The sequence below is a fragment of the Muscardinus avellanarius genome (genome assembly GCF_963383645.1).
Source record: "Muscardinus avellanarius genome assembly, chromosome: 12".
NCBI lineage: Eukaryota > Metazoa > Chordata > Mammalia > Rodentia > Gliridae > Muscardinus > Muscardinus avellanarius.
This window is the reverse complement of record NC_137798.1, coordinates 16,240,002-16,258,544: the sequence shown is the minus strand read 5'-3', so window position 1 is coordinate 16,258,544 and position 18,543 is coordinate 16,240,002. Positions and strand designations below refer to the sequence as shown.

Below are 18,543 nucleotides of genomic sequence, written 5' to 3'. Positions count from 1 at the left end.
AGTACTTCTGGTCATGATATTCCACAAAAAATAAAATACTTAGGAATAAACCTAGCCACGGCGATAAAGAACTCTACAAAAAATATATATAAAACATTGAAAAAGGAAATTGAAGGAGACCTTAGGAGATGGAAAGAGCTCCCATGTTCTTGAATAGACAGAATAAATGTAATCAAAATGGACGTATATACTTCCAAAAGTGATCTACAGATTCAATGCAATGCCCATTAAATTACCAATGTCATTCCTCACAGACATAGAAAATTCAGTCATTAAATTCACTTGGAACAAACAAACAAATAAACAAACAAAAAAACAGAATAGCCAAAGTAGTTCTTAGCAAAAAGAACCATGCAGGAGGAATCACAATACTTGACTTTATACTACAAATCCATAATAATAAAAATAGCATGGTACTGGCACAAAAACAGATACATAGACCAACAGAGCAGAATAGAAGACTAAGATACAAATCTGTACACTTACAGTCAACTGGTCCTTGACAAAGTGGCTAAAAACATACACTTAAATAAAGACAGCCTCTTCAACAAATGGTGTTAGAAAAACTGGTTAACCATATGTAGAAAAATTGAAATTAACCCTACTTTCTCAAGTTGCACAAGAGTCAATTCCAGATGGATCAAAGATCTGGAAATTAAACCAGAGACCTTGAGGCTCCTTGAAGCGGGCATAGGTCCAATACTTAAACACATAGGCACAGGTAAAAACTTTCTCAATAAAACCTCAAAGGCACAAGAAACTAAAAGGTGGATCAATACATGGGATTGCATTATATTGAAGAGCCTCTTTACTGCAAAGGAAACTATAAAGAACCTAAGCAGAGAGCTGACAGAATGGGACAAAAATTTTGCAAATTATTTCCCCAATAGAGGACTAATGTCTAGAATATACAGGGACTCAAGAAACTCACCACTAAGAAAACAACTCAATCAAAAAAAAAAATGGGAAAATAAACTAAATAGATACTTCACAAAAGAAAAAATACAAATGGAAAATAAATGTATAAAAATGTTCAACATCATTAGCCATCAGAAAGATGCAGATCAAAACTAGCCTGAGATTTCACCTAACTCCAACTAGAATGGCAATCATTCAAACCCTAACAACAACATATGCTGAGAAAAATGTGGAGAAGTGGGAGTTCTAGTATATTGTTGGTGGGATTTCAAATTAGTGTAACCACTTTGGAAAACTGTATAGAGAATCCTCACAAGAATGGGAACGAACTTACCACATGATCCAGCAATCCCACCTCTGTGTATCTACCCAAAAGAATGGAACCAAATTATCAAACTAATGCATAGTTATCTATGTTCACAGATGCACAATTCACCATAGCCGAACTATGGAACCAGCCAAGATGTCCATCAACAGATGAATGGATTACAAAACTGTGGGATATATACACAATGGAATTTTATTCAGCCATAAAGAAAAAACACAATTATGTAATTTACAGGGAAATGGATGGAACTGGAGGACATTATGCTAAGTGACATTTTTCAGTCACAAAAAGTAAAAATCAGATGCTCTCCCTAATATGCAGAAGCTAGGGAGAAAAAGGGTGATATGAGGAACTCTAGACAAGGAAGGAGAAACCATAGATGAGCAAATAAGGCAACTTAACTGAAGGGGATGAGAGAGAGGAAGAGGGACATTCCCTAATGTACATGATGTACATTAACAAATGTATCAAAGTCAATCACTAAGCCAAACATGAGCAGGAGGGAGGGGGGAGAATGGGGCGGGAATTAGGAAGGGCTAATTGAGTGGTGTGTGCACGTACGCCTCCACCATCTTGTACTCCATTAAGATGTATGACTACAATGCACCAATAAAAAATTAAAAATGTATATATAACACTTAGGGAGATGCTTAAATTTTTAAAGTAGAAATCTGGAGATGAACCTGCTTTTTCACAAAATGACAGAATTTTACATATAGAATCTTAGAAATCATTGTCTGAATAGTCATTAATGTGTTTATCATGCCTTGGTTATCTTACTTTCCCAGCACCTGCTTCTTCAGCCTGGTCTCCAGGTAATTACTGAAGGGTAGAAACCCCTCCTGACCCCATATTGGTCCAAGTGGGCAACAAGAAGCAAACTTGGATTGTTTTTATAGAATGAGATTTTTTGGCATTAGCCAACCTGATATCTGTAGGAGAGTGAAAAGAGGGATTGAAGACCTCCAAGAAAGGTTTGTTGAGTGATCCAAGGCCACAGCCATTCATTTCATCAACCCGACTATGGAGGGGCCAAACATGAACTTGTAGCGCCTGTCTACTGCTCCAGCCCAGCACTCTTTTCACTATATAAAATATGATTGATCTCTTGTGCTATGGGCTTTATATCTACCTTGAAAACTGCAAGAAGACAAGAAAAACCCCACTTTTCCTCCTACTTCTGAAAGGTGTTACAAATGTTTAAATACACAATTTGAGCCAGGCTTGGTGGCTCACGCTTGTAATCCCGCACTTGGGAGGCTGAGATAGGAGGATCGTACAGGTTTGTGGCCAGCCTCAGGTACTGAGTGAGGCTCTCAGCAACTTAGTGAAACCCTGTTTCCAAATCAAGTATAAAATAGGTCTGAGAGTGTAACCTGGAGGTAGAAAGCCCCTGGGTTACACACACACACACACACACACACACACACACACACACACAATTTATAATTCAAGTTTGGTCTACTTCGTATCCTATTAAAATTTTAAAAAACACTAAGAAAAATATCAACTTCAAAAGCAATTTCATCAAAAAGCCAAATCACAGGTAGCAGGAAAGTGAGTTGCCCCATATGCATTCTGTAAATAACAACTGCTTCCTTAACTTTCTTTTTACCTCTTTCTCAGTATATAATTTCAGGTAAGATAACAAGTACATGTTGCTAAATTCCTCTGAACTCAGCCTCTAGAGATGAAAACTAATTATGAGAGATATGCTCTGTCTTCAAACACCTTTGCTTCCCAGCTGTGACACTCAAGTCAGTGACATCATGTGAGTGCTTTCTAAGTGTCGTACTAATAAGCTTATAATTGGCCAAAAAGTAAGGAAAGGTCTAAGTTTAAGGGAAAACTACCTAGTCAGAATTTGTTTATCACTCAATAGACCCAGGGACAAAATTTTATAAAAGGCTTCTCTTTTGAATGATTCTGTGCGCATCCACATAAAGAATTAGCAGCCAAAATGCTTATTTTGAGTATATAACTGTGTATGGCCACCAGATATTTTAGTTGCCAAATACTGGTTAAATTTAAATCAATACCTGGAGAGTATGCTCATTTTGAAGTGTATAACGAAAGCTAACGTCTGTGAGATGCCTGAGAACATGAGTTCTTTCAAACAATCATGCCATAATAACTCCTCATGCATCTATCAACTGACTGGCAAGACAAATTTGCAGACTGCCTTAAAGAAAGAGAAAATATAAGACAAAATCCTCCAAAGAGCCAAATTAGATCTCTCAAATTGGTGACTCAGTGAAAACAGTTTTAAGTTTTAGCAAGAGGGAGCATTACAGGAGAGCTCTTAATGACAACAGAAAAACTCAGTTCTTTCAGAAGAAGGCTCCAACTGCTCTTTTTGGGGTCTCTTATCCTCAATTATAACACAATCTAACCACAGCACTATATATTGCAGGGGGTCAGGAAACCATAGTCTGCCAGCTAAGTCCTGCCTATCTCCTCTTGAAGTAAATAAAATATTATTGGAGCACAGAAATGCTTTTTTCTTATGCGTCATCTAGGGCTGGTTTTGCATTACAAGTCAGAGTTGACTAGTTGCGATGTCTATATGATCCACAAAGCCAAACGTAGTAACTTTTTGGCTCTTTAGATAAAAAGTTTGCAATTTCAGGCTTATCCAAAATAATTTTCAATGTATACTTTTTTTCTAAGCAAAACTACAATATTGAAAATGCAAATTAAGCCAGTTGTGATGGTGCATGCTTGTAATCCAGCTGAGACCAGAGGAGCAGGGTTCATGGGCATCCTCAGCTACTTAACGAGGCCCTTTGCAACTCAGTGAGACCCTGTTTCAAAACAAAAAAAAATAAAATAAAATAAAAAGAAATAGGACTGGAGGTGTAGCTCAGAGGTAGAATGCCCCTGTGTTCCATTTCTAGTACCACAGAATGCAAATTAAGTTGTGAAATCCCTTTAATTTAGGTAAGTTATATTTTGACAAGACTCTTCAGACTATATTGGTTGTTTTTATATTAGTTGTGAGATTTTGACTTTTTATGGAGTTGCTTTTAGACATCCAAGTTCCAAAAAAATTTTTTAACCTAATAAATTAAAATAAACCAAGAAATTGAATGGACATTTCTCCGCACATGATATAAAATGACCAGTTTGTGAAAAAAAATGTTTATACAATATTATAGAAATGCAAATCAAAACTAACTATAATGACATATTACCTCGTACCTGTTGAATTGCTATTATTAAAACAAAGGCAACATGTGTTGGTGAGGATGCAGAGAAACTGGAGTCTTAACACTGTTGCTGGGAAGGCAAAATTGGGTAGCAGTTCCTATTAGAAACAGTATGAGGTTTCTTCAAAAAGTAAAAACAGATCTGTTTTATGACCCAGAAATTCCACTTCTGAGGATTCATCCAAAAAACTAAAATCTGGGTGGGAATTGGGTAAGAGCTAATTGGGTGGTGTGGGCGTGTAAGCCTCCCCCATCTTGTTCCCCATTAAGATGTATCACTACAATGAACCAATAAAAATTTAAAAAAATTAAAACAACAACAACAAAAAAATAAAATTGGAATTTCAAAGAGGTATTCCTACTCTATGATCCATGCAGACTGTTCTTAATAACCAAAATGTGAAAACAGCTGGTGTCCACTGTCAGGTAAATGGATAGGAACGTGTTATATGCAACACAATGCAGTAATATTCAGCTCTAAAAAAAAGGAAACTATAATATGGGATAAAATGGATGGAATTGGAGAGTATTATGCTAAGTGAAATAAACTAGTCACAGAACAATAAATACTGCGTGAGTCCACTTAATATGAGATACTTCAAAGAGCCAGTTGCATATACTCTAAGAGTGAAATGGTGGTTCCTAGAGCTGAGGGGAGGGGAACTGGTGAGTTATTATCAGGGATAAAAATTTCAGTCCACCAAGCTGATATGCTGTACAACATTGTAATTACAAAAAATAACAATTAGCATTAAATAAAATAAATCTGGGTCCATATTTAAACATTTTTTCTATAGAAGACTTATTTTCCATTCTCCAGTCATATTTCTTTCTCATTATTTTCCTCTTCACCTTTATAGTCTGTGTTTATAGACTTGTTTCCTACATCAAGATTTAGACCTAGGCTGGGCGTGGTGGCGCACACTTGTAATCCCAGCATTTGGGTGGCTGAGACCGGAGGACAGCCTCAGCTACTTAGTGAGGCCCTTTGCAACTCAGTGAGATCCTGTTTCAAAATAAAAAATAAAATAGGGCTGGGGGTGTAGTTCGGAGGTAGAATGCCCTGGGTTCCATCCCTAGTACCACAAAAGAAAAAAGAAAAAAAAAGAAAAGAAAAGAAAAGAAAAGAAAAGAAAAGAAAAGAAAAGAAAAGAAAAGAAAAGGATTTAGACCCAACAGGAGTTTCTGTACTCTGTAGACAGATTTGGTGTTATCATCTATGGAGGCTTCTTTCATTAGCATTTGGGGATGTTGATCTCTTAGTCATAATTTACCAAATTGATTAAAAAAAAAACTCAACATCACCTAACAATTTCCTTCTCCTGCTTCAACTACACAATAACATTCTCTTCCTGATACAATCGCTCCCCGATTCCAGTTTTCTACATAGCAACCAAAGTGTTATTTCCCAAAACAAAGCAGAATATATCCCTCCTTTTGAGTAAGACCATGGAAAGATTCATCTCAATACTTGGAAGAGAACTCAACCTGCTTACTTCGAATGGTCAAACACAGCCTGGCTTGCAATACTCCCTCTGCTGTTAACAACTAATTTTCTCCCTTCTACAGTTCTCTTGAGTTATACTGGCCTTTTTGACTTCATTGCCTACATTAAGCCTATTTCTACTTTAGGACTTTTTCTGTTGCTTTGACAATATTCTCCATTCTGAGGATCACTTAGTTGGCTCTTTTAGGTTTTCAAATTCAATATAAATGCTACCCCTTTCACTGAAGTTCGCAGACCTCTCAGCCTACGGTAAACCCCCGTGCACTCTCTCTCTCACTGCACAAAATCAATTCCCTGCAAAACCTGTATCACTATCTGATGTGTGTGTGCGTGCGCACATGCGTGCGTGTGAAAGCCATGATCTAACTCCTCTCATGAGAAATATAAGCACCATGGGCATTATCTTATGGAAGTTTTTACTATCAAGATGAGTGCCTGGAACATGGTAGGTGTTCAATGAATATTTATTTGAGTGTGTATTATTTCTCGGATTCCATGCTACATAATTTATATAAAATACATAGTAGTACTTTATTTTCAAGAAGCTTTATGCCTCTTTGGGGAGATAATACAGATACTTGTCAAACTAGGCAACTCATGGGAGACTTACAAGTTAACTAGCAAGTACGTGTTAAATAGGATTTGACTAGATAGAGAGATAATGTCCGGGATACATGACATTAGTCAGAAGGAGGCCTGTAGAGACTGGAGTTACCAGCGCCAGGCATGTGGAAGGTCATTGGCCTTCCAGAAATTACTGGGGAGCCTCATCACTGGAATCTAAATGGGGTAGGAGATGTTTAGATGTTAGGCGTCTAAAGAGACGGTAAGGGAGAGGCAATCTTACAAGGCTTGCAGTGTCCTGGGACGGCTAATCTAGTGCCACCCCATGTCCCCACAATGTTATCTCAAAGCATTGGATGTCATATATATTGGAGTGTGATCAGCCATCTCCATCTCTACTAAAAGGAAGTATTAAGCGATTTTCAAATGATCTAGAAAAGCAGGAAGCAATGTTTGCTACTTGAGGGATGCAGAATTGTAGCAGAGTCTTTGCATTTGGGAAATGAATCATAAGCAAGGCCTCTTCATATTTATTATACTTACACATCTAAAAGTTATTACAAACCTGTTGATTAGATTCTGCTGGCTTCAGGGGCTTTGTATTGAGGGGAGGGCTGAGTAAAGTAATTATTCTAGGGAAGTAGAGGGTTCATGATATACAACACAATCCTCGGGCTATTTTTGAGTGCTTATTTTAGATAATTATGTTACGAGAAAGGAGTCTAAGATTTAAGTAAATAGGGCAATAATATCAACTTTACCATTAAAGAGGCCATTTTATTTACACTGTTTTTAATCCTTTTAAGTATCAGTTACCATTATGTCCACCTTCTGATGACTCATTACTCCCTAATGTGATGATAGGCCTAAACTTTATTACCATTATTTAATAAACATCTTATAGACTTTTTAATTCATTTGGAATGGTCTTAATATACATTTACCTTATAAACTTCTCAGTTAATTAATAATGGTGTCTAATTGTTGGTGGGATAGATAGTATGTTTTAATAGCCTTTGGTGATTACTCACAATTTTTGGTAGGTCGCTCCTCTCACAAGCTCCCCAATTTAGACATAAAGCAATTAACTGGGAAAATAGATATACATTTCCCCTGGCATTTTTATTTTTCCTTTATAATTCAGAAAAGGAAATGGCCTTCACTTTATTCACCATCCATTTTTCATGCTTGGACTTTAGTCCGTGAGTTTATTCAACAAATACGTCTGAATGCCTGCCATGTGTCAGAGATGTGCTTGGTAATAAGGACACCATGATAAACTGGTAGGTCACTGTCCCCTTTGAATTTATATTACAGGGGAGGGTAGGAAAGATAAAAAAGATGAAATAAAGAATGCTGAGAAAGAGTAATATAAAGCAGGCAGCTACATTAGGAGGAAACTATATTGGAGCTTAGACTTGAAGATGAAGGTTCTGGAAGAAAATATGCTGGTAGATAACTAGCAGTTACTGAAGCCAGTGATCTGTGGATTAAATATCTGGCTTAAGGTTCCAAGCCTACTACTGATATTTTTCAATATCTTTTTCATATATGCCTTATAATTTTGCACTTTTATTCCAAGGATGAACACAATTCAGAGTAACAACTGAATGTCCATTTCCCAGGCTCTTTTCTTCCCACCCAAGCCACGCTACAGAAGTTGAAAAGATTATTTCACAAACCATAATGTGAGTTCAAAAGGATATGGCCTTCACTTTATTCACCATCCGATTTTCATGCTTGGAACCTCATGGCTGAAGGACACGTGTGATCTTGACAGGACATTTTCTCTACCCTCGTGTAACTATCAAAATCAAATTAAAACTCAACAGGTATTCTCGATGAGAAAAGTGCAGCTGTGACTTCTAGTTTAGCAGAAACAATAAAGGTTACCTAATCTATTGATTTGCCATTTTAACTTAATGAACATTTTGAAATATTAAGGGGCTATTTCTAGGTTTTGACAGGCATCAACATCACCAGAGTTTGTAAACAAACAGTTACCAGTGGATAGTAAAAATCAATTAGGACTTTTAATTATAACATGGTGTTGAATGTTTACTCTGAATGAAATTCAGCATACCCTGGAAATGGGAATTAAAAGCAATCATATTAAATTATTTATCAAGAAGACAGGTAACCGCAAGAGAGCTACAAAAGCTTTAAGAGGTATGATTTATCATTCATACATAATGAGGCTCTAGTAGATGATATTGCTGGGTCCTATTATACTTCATGATTTGTCTGAGTTTAAGTCCCCATTTATGCCCTTTTTTACAGGCCTGAATGCTTATATTTTATTCATTATAAAGGATAAACAGATTTTGATGATCACTCTTGTTACAAACTGAATTACGATGAAATACAAGATTTTATCCTAAAACCTTGATCCTTGAATTAGAATATTATATAAAGGCAAAAAAAAATTAAGCTGTGAGTCCACAGCTGGGCCTTTTGTCAAAGATTCACAAGAAAAGTGAAGGCAAAGTGTTTATGTTATCCAGAAACTTGTTCATGGTGCAACTCATTGAGTTTTCTGTATCTGATGCCACCCGCTACCTTGACTAAGATTAAAGAGTAGATCGTTCGTGTCAGGTGTGTGTTTTAGGAAATATTTAATTATGATTAATTAAATAATCATAAAAACACATCCAAAACTTTTTTGGCCATTATCATATTAATTCCATCCTTGATAACACTAAACATTAAAGTAAAATGATTCACTGGAGATAATTGAAGCTGATTATTAGTATAAATAAACATCAAGGGGAAAAAAAGAAAAAATATGCTTTTGAGACTTTTAAGACAATTTGTTATCATCTGTGAACCTGACTGTAATGGACTGAGTTGAATAAAAGGGAGGTTGTGGTGGTTGAAAATGTTAGGCTGAGAGTCACGTGATAGGAAAGTATCTGAAGGTTCCAGACTCAGGTAACCTCTTAGGTTTGGGGGTCATATCAATTATCAAATAACATTCGCACTGAAGCCTCAGGATAATCATAGAGAAGACAGGACCAGTGCTGTCTTCTGTACTTTAAGTACAGTCACGCAATCGATGTCCCACCACGGTTGTTATGAAACAGAGACTGGCTGGAGAGAGGAGAGAAAGGGCAACAAAACATTTGCTGAGAGAAAGAGCAGTGGAGGAAGCCACGGTTTGTATAAGGACAGGAGACCTCTGGGGGGGCCAGGAAGAAAGCGAGGGTCAACAGGAGAGCGGTTTGCGAGCTTTGAAAACGGCTTTCTACAAATCAAAATGGCGTTCAAAAAATGTAAAGACAAACGAAACTACGGGAACCAGAAGGTTTAGGCAGGGTGTTTGAATATAGAATGAAAATAGTTGTTTTCAGGGTACTTAATAAATACGAGGAAAATTATCAAATCATGGTTGTCATTTGGGGATGCAGAGAATTGGTGGCCTTTTCAGGGTGTCACTATTAAAGTCCCACTTCGTAAAATGGACAGAATTATTGGCTGGACATATTTTTAATAGAACATATTCATATTCTTAGTTCCAATAAATAAAGCTAAAGTCTTAATACATTTTGTTTTTAATAGTACGGAGGAAAACCTCCAAGAGAATAAATGCTTCTGTCGTGAGACAGGCTTCCTATAACTTTTTGCATTTGCTGATTTCATAGATCCGCTTCCAACATAAGTCACTGGAACAGAAGTTGTGCTCCTATGGCTGGTTCTTTAAATGAGTCCAGATGGTACACTCAGTCAGGAAGTGATATTACCAGTTTTCAGGAAGAAAAATTTTATTTTTTTTTTTCAGGCCATTTTCAGCAACTATTTGAGTTAATTCAACATGGAATTTCTACAAACTTTACTTTTTATTCCTGAAACTATCATGCAGCAGGTTCAGCATATAAAAACAGGAGATAAGCACAAGACATTCCTAATGTAAGATAACGATTTGTCACAAAATCTCTTATTTTCTAGCAAGGGGAAACATTTGTCATCGCTTTTTAATCAGAGCCAGCAAATCGCTCAAATAACAGAACATCCAGATATATAGTACAGGATTTTTCCCACAGCAGATAAAGACCTAGTTAAGTGGGTTTGCATAGTTCATCTTTTGAGTCCTAAAAGTAGGAGACCAAGATATTTTGAAGAGTCAAGAGTTTTTGAAAAACAAAAATAACTTATATCTGCAAAGAAAAATAATGGAAAGAAAAAACAAGGGAGAAAGGCCGGGCATGGTGGCGCACGCTTGTAATCCTCGCGCTTGGGAGGCAGAGACAGGAGGATCGCGCAGGTTCAAAGCCAGCCTGCGCCCTGGCTTAGGAGACCCTGTTTCCAAATAAAAATGTAAAAATAGGTCTGGGAGTGTAGCCTGTTGGTAGAAGGGCTTCCAGGAACCCCAGGACCACCAAAAAAATAAAAAAATAAAATAAGTCTGGGAGCATAGCCCAGAGGTAGACGGTTTTCCAGGAACCCCAGTACCACCAAAAAAAAAAAAAAAAAGGAGAAAAATATTAAGCCCCTAAATGATTATAGTTGAGTAATACAGTATGGACACAATTACAGAATTCATAATTTCTAACGTATTTATAAAATTTGTAATATAAGCAGCCAATGTTAAAGATGTGCTTTAATAAATTACGTTATCATTTTCCCCCGATTAAGCTACACACACCATTAGAAAGCCGTATATGCTCAACTCTTCTCCACGTTTCTATACTAGATTGTTCCACCTAATTGGCAATTACAAACAATTCAATTCCTGAACAGATTTATAGCCTTATATCACCACGCTTCTAACAAGGGTTGATGAAATGTTCTGGGGGGAGGGGAACTGAGACAGATCTAGGCTAAATCTAGCACTAAAGAAATGATATAAACATTTATTCATTGAAAAATCTTGTTTTAGAATTCACAGAAGAGATAACATTTTTGAAATCAGCTAAAACCAAAGCTGAACAAACCCTTTCTCTAGTAGGAATCAGAATTGCCTATCAGCAATTATAAAAACAATAACATTGACCTTGAATCAGCCTTTAAGGTCTTTGTTCACATTTATATTATCAGCTTTATGAATTTTCAGTTGCTATCTCACCCACAAACTCAGTAAATGCAGAGCTGGTCAATTATTTTAACTGTTTTCACCGAAAAAAGGATTTTGAGAAAATACACATTACACTGGCATTTTCCATGTTAAAAATGACAGCTGTTTCAAATTCTGCTCATCCGTCATAGACGAAGACTTAGGACATCTCAGGTAAACAGCAATAAAAATTCAAAATCAGATTCCGTCAAAACTAGAAATAATTTAAATAAATGATGTCTGTAATCCTAGGAAATCAATAGTCAGCTAAAAGGTTTGTATAACTATTTTTTTTTTTTTTTGGTGGTTCAAGACTTTACCTTGAAACATGATTTTTTTTTTCCTTCAACTTGAGTATATATAATTTCATTTCCTCTTCTGTACCTTAAATATAACATCTAGCAACAGTCAGAAAACCCAATCAAAAAAAGCCCTTGCGTGTAGTTACTGTAATTAACAGATTCAATATCTATTACTGTCAGTCAGGTATCATAGCAACCTTGTAGTGCTGAAAATTGCTGGAATACTCCTCAAAATCAGCAGGACTGCTTTAGAAAATCAACACTGATATGACTGTCCACGTCTGAGGGTGCTGCCATGGGCAGAGTCACAAAGCACTCTGCCATCTATACAAAAAGATATATGCGCAGGGAAGATGAGAGGAACTCAGAAGATAAATTGATAAGAAAAATCAGAAGGAAGGAATGATTGGGTTGCAATGTACAATTGGCACACAATTCTGAGTCTGTGTTTTACACTAATTCTTTGTTACTTGGTGTAGAGAATCCAAATTCAGTGCAACTGTAATTGCAAGTAAACCCAAACCAGGGTTAGGACACGGTATCCTAAAACTCCGAGTTGGTACCATTTATCACAGGTCTTAATTTGAAACTCACCGTGAATTGCATTTTAAACAATATTTAAACGTCCACTTATACACCGTCGACAGTCGTTTATAAATCTGCAGAAGAGTAAAGAACAGGCTCCTATGAACAAGAACCCAGTATTGATTTTCGGCAGTGCAGTAAGCCTCTCCATTCTACGTGGCGGCTGTCAAAGCCACGCTGGAGTCAAATTGCACTATTTACAGCAAAAGCCCTTGTCAAGTGGACCGTAAGTACCCTAACAATACACTATTCAAATGGCACTTTGCCACACAAATTGCTGACTTGGTGAATAACCTATGTCAATGACTAAGGCCAAGATGAAAGTTTCATTTTTATGAGAGGTTTTACATTCACACATTAGGTAAGCTCTCTTTGAAGAACTATTAGGCGATAGACTTCAGGCCTTTGGATGCCGAAAATAATTAAAATCTGCTTAAACGCATCAAGGGGACTTGACAACATTAATATGGATCTGGTGTTAACTGCATTTGTCACACGCATCACAACAGTTTCCCGGCGCTGTTGGCCTTGTCCAACAGCACGCGCGGCACAGTGCTGGACTTCCCCAGCCGCGCGCCACGAAATAGGAGCACTCTCCTTTTGTGCCTGGATCTACATGGCAAAATACGTTTAGACACAAGCCGGGCTTTGAAGTCCTGCGAGGAAATTCGGAGTGGCTTCTGTGTGCCAGGAGACAGCTGGAGACACTTAATGGTGGGTTTCCTACTTTCAGCAGTGCCGGGGACTGTGCTCTTAAGTTCATCCGGACATTGCTGTGATAGGCTCTCAGCGTTTGCCTCAAGATTTGGGTCACTGTTTTTAAAGTTTTATGTATCATGGAAATTTCTATCTAATTTCGAGTAGTTAGGATTATGTATAAAATACTTAGGAGAAATGGCTATACGCTACCAAACATCTGTCACTTCAAATGTGTTTCAAAGCAAACAGGCTTGCAAATTTCCCCCGTGTGTGTGTGTGTGTGTGTGTGTGTGTGTGTGTTTGTGTATAAGTTTTGGGTTGCTAGGAAGGGGATACCGCTTAGGCACTAAAGTTTTAAGTTGGGATTCATGAAGTCAAGATTCTTAAAATTGCAATCAAATGTTTATAGAGGGAAACTGCTGCATGTTTTCATGTTTAGTTATAAGAGTCAATTTCCTTCCAAATTTATACAAACTCGATGCAAGATATTATTCACATTAGAAAATAGCTATGTGCTGTTTATTAAACATTAAAAAGAATAGAGCCCAAATTAACTACTGATCAAAGAAATGAAAACTGTTATTTTATATAAAAGATTTTTCTTATATAGTGCAATTGTTTTCAAATAAGCACCATCTGGTCTTTTTTGAAAGCATGTGATTTTGATAATAGTTAAATAAAAATGGAGTTAAGATGCAACCTGTAATAGTGCTGGCATAATTTATCAGTCAGTATTGTATATGTAAATTTGCAGGTGAAATATTCAAGTATCACAATTTTGGAACTTTACCAGTTTTATTTTGGTTATTTAGTGCATCATAAAATATTAAAAAAAACTAACTTTCCATTCTGATAAGGGGTAGGTAGAGGTGGGATCCAATGTTCACCTGGTGGTCTAATCAGGCACCATCTGTGTTTTACAAGCAGGAAGATAAAGCTCTAATAAGATTTTTGAACAAATGGCACCGAACAGATTTCACCCTAAAGTCAGGCCAAAGTTGAAAAGAAATGCAACTATAGCTTTAGGATGTTCAACTAGAAAATAAGTTTTCTTCATAATTATCAATTTTATATGATTAGATAAAGATGTGTTTAAATTTTTCAACTTAAAGATAAATATTTTTTATACAAAGGATGGTTTTTGAGTTCCTGATGTCTGTGAGAGAACAGATTTGATGCCAGAGCTTTTGGAATACGTTCCATCGAGTTCATAAGAGATTAGGACAAATTGCTTTATTCAAATTTCAGACACGGAGGGAAGGGGGAGGTATGAGCTCTTTGGCCAGTTCTTCCTAGTACCTTAGAGCCTTATGATCTTCCAGTGCAGACAGAATGAGATAGATCATACATTGGTAAGTTACAGCCAGTGCGTCGACTCTGGGTCACTGCCTGCTTTTGTAAGTGGTGTTTGATTGGAAGATAATCCCACTTGCTGAAGAAATGTCTATGTTTGCCGCTATGCTCCAATAATAGAGCTGAGTAGGTACAACAGCGAAGGTCTGGCTTTCAAACCCCAAAGTGTTTGCTCTCTGGTTTGCTACCAAAGAAAGTTACTTACACCTGATCTTGTTCTCTACTGTTACTGTACCGCTATATCATTTACCATATTACTGTATTATTATATTTTAGTATATTACTATATTACTTTCTATGTTAATAATGAGAATAGAGAACTTAATAGCAAATTTAAATTTTCCTGCTTATAAAATTTATAAATTAAAGAATATTAAGATAAAAATCATCTCAAGAGTCTAAGAAGATGAAATACTAAAAGAACAAATAAAGGACAGGCAATAAAGATCCCTAGCACATAACTAGAGAAGACCCATTCTACAGAAAATCAGCCAGACAGAAGGCATTCCCAGGACACTACAGTGAGCCTAGCCCGTGGCAGTTAATCTTTTATAACCTTTTACTCATTTTACAGACAAGAAACGCAGAAAAAGAATTAAAAACCAACCAATCCGCCAGCCGACAGACAAAAGAGTCCTTTTTTCCCTTGAAATTCAATGAAGCCACAAAGACTTCTCCCATGTAGACATAATTTTAGCAAGGTTGTTTATTCCCTACTTTGAAGCTAACGTCCTCCCCACTGCAATGTGAACAGGTTCTATCTTGTTTTATCCTCAGCTGAATCTAAGAAAAGCACCACTGCTAATATAATATTGTATTCCTTTAAATCCTTTAAGACTCAGGCTCCTCTCCTACCTCAAAGACCTTTCTTTGTCTAGCTGCACAAATTCAGCTCTTCTAGCATTTCGAATTGGACCCACTTTCCAAATGCTTTTTATTGTATTTGCTTCTCTCTCTAAAATCTCTTCCCAAATGCAAGAAGAGAAGCCAAATACAGCATTCTAAATATGTTCACATATTGTCATACGCGGAGCTTGCACTCAGACCTGACATACTGTTTTTCTGTTTAATCAGTCCACTGTTTGTGGAAAGTAGTTCACTTGTGTCTTGCTAAGATTCACACAGATAGAAATACAAGTCATGAAGTGTAATCTACACATCTTAAATTTCACAAGGCTTGATGTTCCCCACATCCCACGTTAAAACGTGGATGTGAGTCAAACCCTCTTCTTTGAAGCTAAATTTTTACTGTACTGCTACGTCATTTTACCATATTATTATATTATTATATTTCAATATGTTACTCTATCATTTTGCTATATAATAATGAGAATGGAGAACTTAACAAATTTAAAATACTGCTATGTCATTTTACCATATTATTATATTATTGTTATATTATTATATTTCAATATGTTACTCTATCATTTTGCTATATAATAATGAGAATAGAGACTTAATAAAAAATTTAAAATTCCATGCTTATCAAATTTACAAATTATTCAGGCATAGTGGCGCACGCTTGTAATCCCCGCACTCGGGAGGCTGAGATAGGAGGATCACACAGGTTCAAAGCCAGCCTCAGCTACTTAGTGAGGCTCTCCGCAACTTAGTGAGACCCTGTTTTCAAATAAAGTATAAAATAGGTCTGGGATATAGACTGGAGGTAGAAAGCCATGGGGTTCCACCCTCGGTACCACAAAAAAAAAACCTTTAAATTTACAAATTAAAGAAGCTTAAGATAAATTCATCTCAAGAGTCTAAGCAGATGAAATGCTGAGAACAAATGAAAGACAGGCGATAAAGCTCCCTAGCACATAACTACAGAAGATATAACTGCAAAACACAAAGAAAAATAGCTCAGCACTAAGTTCACCAACAGCAGAGGCGCAGCGTGTGTGCAGTAAGTACAGTAGGTGCGAAAGTCCTGTCAAACTCAGCTTTTCTCCAGCTGTAAGGAGTAAAGGTTGGAAATTATAGCCATATATAAGGTGAAGAGGAACAGCTAGAACACAAAGTTGAAATCAGTCTATGAGTAGAAAAACAAGACCCTGGTATGTTATTGCTTTCTGAAGCCAAGAAAGAAACAAGTCTTATAAAGAAAATAAAATCTAAATAGATTAGTATCACTACCTAAAAGGTAGCTCTGAGGTGCTCCAAGAAACTGAAAAAATAGCAACTGGTTTACCTTCTAAGAACTGAAATAGGAAAATGGGCACTCAGTGAATGAAATTTGCTCCTATAGACCCTAAGCAAGTGAGAGCCACAGGTCAAGGGACAGTCAGGTCTCCTCTATCATTCTAGCATTTATTTTCCATGATAAGACGCACACTCTACTATGAGTAGAGATCCAACATGGCAACTTTAGGGCTGGGCATGGTGGCTCACCCCTATAATCCCAGTACTTTAGAGATGGAGACAGGGAAGTGGTAGATTTGAAGCTAGTCTAAAAAACTTAGTGAAGATATCAGCAGCTTAGTAAGTACCCAATTTCAAAATTTAAAAAATTAAATGGGCTGGGGATGTAACTCGGAGGTAGAATGCCTCAGATTCAAGCACCAGTAGGCTCACTCTCTGGGCCTCACGTGTGATCCAATTTCTCACTGTATATCCAGTTGTGGATGTTAAAGTTTCGTTGTATTTATATGAGTGTCCTAAAATTATCCATTTAAGAATATGTAAAATAGTTTTGGGCAACCTAAAATAATTGAATAAATGAGAAAAAAAAGCTGTTACCTCATCACCATACTTAACATCTGAAGTAGAAAGTATAAACACAAATAGTCTAAATGGAATAGCAGAAAGAGAAGCCCAGTCTTGAGGGATTTTTCAATGCATATTCGCCCTGACCAAGAGGGAAGGTGGCTTGACGGGCTAAAGGGGCTGGCTGCTCCCAGCTCTCAGAGCTTGGGAAACGAGTGTCCTCTGACTTTGACCTCACTCTTGTCAGAGGAGCCTCTACTGCACTGGAACTGTGCCCTCGCCTCCAGCTTGGCCACAGCGAGAGTGTGCTGAAAGATGGATGGAATCAGAGTTGTATCTATCGTTATAAAACGACCAATGGTCTTTCCGGTTTACTTATTCATTTTGTTGCTGTCTGGTTAAAACGACTCAGTTCTCAAAAGGTTGACAAATTCTGGACTCACTGACAGAACGTGAATTAGGTCTCTATATCTAAAAAACCTAAAGCTTACACACAAGCACCCTGCCCCCAACTCTGCTGCTCTGAGACAGGGCTAGAGCGGCCAAGTGGCCCTTCTTAATGACAACATGTCCTCGTGCTTCCAACTATACATGTACACAAGACAGAAAATAAGGGTCTTATGTAAAGCCCTTATTAATAGCATTTTAACAGACTGCATAATACCAGTCAAATAATGAAATGTTTTAACCTTATATAATTAGAAAGTAGCTAAACCTTGACTTAGAAGTCTCACTTCCAAAATGTTCTTTAAATAGTTTAGATGAAGCCGGGCTTGGTGGCGCATACTTGTAATCCCAGCATTCGGGAGGCTGAGACAGGAGGATCTCGGTTTGCGGACAGCCTCAGCTACTACTTAGGCCCTTTGCAACTCAGTGAGAGCCTGTTTCCAAATAAATAATAAAAAATAGGGCTGGGGCTGTAGCATGGAGGTTGAATGCCCATGGGTTCCATCCCCAGTACTGTAAAAAAAAGTTTGGATGAAAAAAGTCTTAGGTTCATAAATAAAAGTGAAACATAAAATATAAAAAATTAACCATGCAATCCTCCTATCTGGTATTGCAAAAAATAAATAATAACCATGTATCAAGTCATAAGAAAATAATGTAAATCCATATGGTAAGTGGGCCATGAAAACTATTAAAGTTTATACATATTAGATAATATTATAAAATATTTACATGAAAGATATATATTTTATGCTGACATATTAGACATATATGCATGCATGCATATATCTAATATATCTTTTTTATACCATATATGCAGACATATGATATAGCTTACAACAGGCTGTGGGGATAATTTGAAGGGGTAAAAATGAAAA

The 18,543-nt window shown here is 36.9% G+C and overlaps 1 protein-coding gene across 2 annotated transcripts in view; it reads right to left on the bottom strand.

Annotated features, from left to right (window-relative positions):
- Nucleotides 1–18,543, bottom strand: part of WDR72 (WD repeat domain 72) — a gene marked incomplete at both ends in the record, with an annotated part of 202,792 nt that overhangs the window by 118,391 nt on the left and 65,858 nt on the right. The window lies entirely within an intron of this gene.